The sequence below is a fragment of the Miscanthus floridulus genome, chromosome 10 (assembly GCF_019320115.1).
Source record: "Miscanthus floridulus cultivar M001 chromosome 10, ASM1932011v1, whole genome shotgun sequence".
Taxonomy (NCBI): domain Eukaryota; kingdom Viridiplantae; phylum Streptophyta; class Magnoliopsida; order Poales; family Poaceae; genus Miscanthus; species Miscanthus floridulus.
Genome location: NC_089589.1, coordinates 55,511,810 through 55,516,176, shown reverse-complemented (window position 1 = coordinate 55,516,176; position 4,367 = coordinate 55,511,810). Strand labels below are relative to the sequence as shown.

At 44.9% G+C, this 4,367-nt stretch overlaps 1 pseudogene; it reads left to right on the top strand.

The window, feature by feature from the left end:
• Window positions 1-572: 572 nt before the first annotated feature.
• LOC136490274 (2-alkenal reductase (NADP(+)-dependent)-like) lies at window positions 573-2,122 on the top strand (annotated as a pseudogene).
• The last annotated feature ends 2,245 nt before the right edge of the window (window positions 2,123-4,367 follow it).

Genomic DNA, 4,367 nt, shown 5'->3' with positions numbered 1-4,367 from the left:
GATACTAAAAGGAAATAAATATATAGAAAAAATAGAAAATGCTAACGTCATGGAGGACCTACGTGAATCTAGCCACTCCATAAGCTAGCGCGTCGGCAGAGTCTGCTGCTTCTCTATGTGATGTGATATGGGCCTGGTGCACTTCGATTCTCGGCCCAAAAATAATAATCTGCAAAGGTGGTCGACGCCACGACTTGCATCCGACTGATCCGACGGGAAGATTAGCGGTGGTGCACACTGCCGCACCGGCACATAAATTGGCCTAAGGATTTGGTCCGAGATGACCGAATTCCAGTGAAAATCACCTATTTCGGTGAGTCCTGAAATAATATTATACTGGTAAAAAACTTTCGATTAAATTCATAATTTTAGTCAAGTCTAGAGTTAACAGGGGTACGGGTCCAGTTGTACATGGATTTTCTAGTGGAGTCCAGAGTCCTCTTCCGCACAAGCAAAGAAAACGGTGAACAAACAGGTCCTGTTCCTGGCGTCATGGATAACGTGTGCTCAGAAGACCGTCGTCATGCATGACATGACTTCAGACATGGGAAATGACTCTGTCGCACCGGCTGATGTGCGTCCCGTCTATAAAACTGTACGAGGAGGACACCAGACCATCAGCAGCAAGCTAAAGCGTTCCACTACAGAAACGAGCCATCTCTTTTATTCTTTCGCAGGCAGAGGAAATGGCCGGCAGCGGGGAGGAGGCGGCGGCGGCGGCGGCGGTGGTGCAGAACAAGAAGGTGGTGCTGAGGAGGCACGTCACCGGGTTCCCCACCGAAGACGACATGGAGATCACGGTGGGCACTACCGAGCAGCGTGTGCCGGCGGGCCTGACCGCTGTGCTGATCAAGAACCTCTACCTGCCCTGCGACCCCTGGATGCGTCTCCGCATGAGCAAGCACGACGACGGCGCCAACGTGCCGGCCTCGGATTTTGTGATCGGAGAGGTACGCGTCCAAATTTGCTCCACCGGCCACCGCCGATTAGTCTCTTGTTAAGCGCCATTTGGAGCTTTAGAAATTAGAATCATAGGTGAAGAAATCTGCATGTGATTCATGAATCAGGCCATGGTCAATTACGGTGTGGGCAAGGTGATCGACTCGACGCACCCAGAGTTCATCGCCGGCGACCTCGTATGGGGGATGAGTGGATGGGAAGAGTACACCCTCGTCACCCAGCCGGAGTCCCTGCACAAGATCAACCACGCCGACCTGCCGCTCTCCTACTACACGGGCGTTCTTGGTCAGCAACCTGCATTTTGTGTTGTTCCTCCATTCTCTTTTCAACGTCTACTAGTAACTGACTGACGATGCGATTCTGGAACCACCACTGCGACGTTGCAGGCATGCCGGGGCTGACTGCGTACGCTGGGTTTACCCAGGTCGCCAGGCCAAACAAAGGCGACTTCGTGTTCGTCTCAGCAGCGTCGGGCGCCGTCGGGCAGGTCGTCGGGCAGCTTGCCAAGATCGCCGGCTGCTACGTGGTCGGCAGCGCCGGCTCCGACGAGAAGGTGAGCCTCCTCAAGACCAAGTTCGGCTACGACGACGCCTTCAACTACAAGTCCGAGAACGACCTCAGCGCCGCGCTCAAGCGCTGCCTCCCCGACGGCATCGACATCTACTTCGACAACGTGGGCGGCACGACACTCGACGCCGCGCTGCTGCACATGCGCCACGGCGGCAGGGTCACCGTCTGCGGGATGATCTCGCAGTACAACCTGGAGGAGCGGGACGGCCTGCGCAACCTGTTCTGCATCATCCCGAAGTCCATCCGGGTGGAGGGGTTCAACGTCAGTCGCTTCCATCATCTGTACGCGAGGTTCGAGGAGGAGATGGCTGGGTACATCAAGGACGGGAAGGTCGCCGTCGTGGAGGACGTCGTCGAGGGCATTGAAAGCGCACCGGCAGCTCTGATCGGGTTGTTCTCTGGCAAAAATGTAGGGAAGCAGTTGGTTGCTATTGCAAGGGCATGAGTTGAAGCAGGAACTACATCGTAGTGACGAGACGAGCAAAACAAGTTTTGTGCTACTTGTGTGATGACAGCGCGGACCGGCGGTAATAGAGGTGCTCTGTACCGGTCCTTGTTATACGTAAGAGAATAATATCAATGTTGTGTATTGTGTTGGGAGAAAAAAAACATATTTATAATTTGCATTTCATCAGCATATTCACATCTGAATGAATGCCAGTGTAGTTTTATTGGAAGTTGATTTCAGTCATGATAGATCTACGAAGCAGTCGGTTCACACTGATGTTATTCCGTTGTATTACTAACGTGGTTATTATGGAAGCAAGCCAAATGGTCCGCTTTCAAAAACTAGATGGTCTAATATTCTCTTGGTTTCCTTTTCCCTGAGGGTGGTAAATATCACGTTTTTAAGGTGAAGGACAGCTAGGTTTTCAACAAAATAGAAAAGGATACCAATCACATTATGGGACAATTAAAAACTTGTTCGGAAAAACTACCAAATTAGATGTTGAAAGCTCTCTCATGAGAGGGATCTCATAGTGTGTTGTTGGTCGGTTTCACTATTAAAAAAAAGATTTTTAGAGACGCCTCCCTTTTCTAACAGAAGCGGTTTTCTTAGTACGTCATCTCTAACATTCGCGGGAGGCACTGTAGCTATACAACTGTTGCTAAAAATCATTTTTTAGGGGCGGTTCCATTAAGAAAACCGCCCCTAGAAATGTTTATGTTTTTAGGGACAGTTCTATTAAGAAAACCGCCTCTGAAAATACGATTTTCAAGGACGGTTGCTCATGTCAAACGTCTCTAAAACAAGTAATTTTTAGAGACAGTTTTGTTAAGTCCACCACCCCTAAAAATCAATTTTCAAGGGCGGTTGACTAAGTTAACCACCCTTAAAAATAGCTGCAGCACAAATAATTTCATATCTATTTTAAATGAAGTCGGATGAAGACAAAGTTTATATAAAAATTGTAGAGCTCGACGAGATCAAAAATTTTATAGTCGATAAAATTTTTGTTTGAGATCATTTAGGATTCCAAATATATAAATTAATTCTTAGATTTTGAATTTCAATTTTTTTAATTTTTTAAATGACCTTGGATGGAGAAATGTCATCTATCAAAGTTGTAGTACTCGATGAGATCTTAAACTTTGTACCTGAAAGTTTTCTCATTTAAGATTGTTTATAAGTTAAAATATTAATTGCAAGATTCGTGTATATTAGTATAATAAATAGACAGCATCGTAGAACTAGACATAAGTGACTGTGTGGTGTAATGGTATGGCATGGAATGCGCGAGAAAGAGGTTGTGGGTTCGACGGTGTCTGCACTTATGCACTTATTCAAAACAAGTGAAAAATAAATTTTGTGAGCTATGGCTGGTCCTCAGCCCTGCGGACTTATTTTCAGAGGCTGAAACCTCTTAAAATCAATTATTTTTACAATCGGTGGTATAGAGGCTGAAACTTCTGAAAATCAATTATTTTTACAATCAGTGGTATTGTAGCGGTTTTTCAAACCGTTCCTGAAAACCTATTGTAACCATCTGTAAAAATCTTTTTTGTACTAGTGTTTGCCCTAGCAAGGTCAGCTAACAAGCCTAGGTACTTCTTTTTAGATAATGGATTTTCATTAATCAGAGCTCTATATTCATGAAGGATATGCTTGTAGCCATTAGATTAGAAAATAAACACCGCTAGTGTCTTCAGTATAGAACCATCACATTCAAGAGTACTTTCAGCAATTAATCTTCCTTTAGCAACCGCCGATTCCATTATTGTCAAAACATATTGCAATTATTTGTACTACGATCAAACAAGTTATACTATTATATACGTTCATATAACTGTTGTCGTGATGGCATGGCTGTGTGACAAAATGCCTACTTCATCCAATTCTTTTGTGTAGACAGTTTTAACGCCAAGTAAGGTCCCGTTCGTTTGCAGGGAATGAGTCCCTGGAAAAAATCCAGCCGGAACAGTAGGCTTAATTTATATAAGGAAGCAAATCTGGAATGAATCCTGGACCTGGAAGGAGCTAACCGAACGAGCCCTAAATGAATGGTCTAGATTTCTCATATATCCATTCCGCTATAAAGGTATTGAAGTCCTCTGGGACTTTGTGAACAGTGGCAAAATTCTATAAAGCTAATAAGATGCCCTATAACAATGATGAACAGGAACAACACAGTATGACGTATTTCATAATATGGATGAAATTAATTTCTGAAATTACTCTATCTAAACCCCTTCTAATAAGCTGATTCGATCCATAAGACTTGATCCAAAATATAGTGGATTAAAAATTTGCATCTCACCTAGCGCAACCACGCAACAAGCATGGCAACAAACTCTCAGCGATCCACTCGTTCCTTCCATCCTTCTTTTTCTGCACT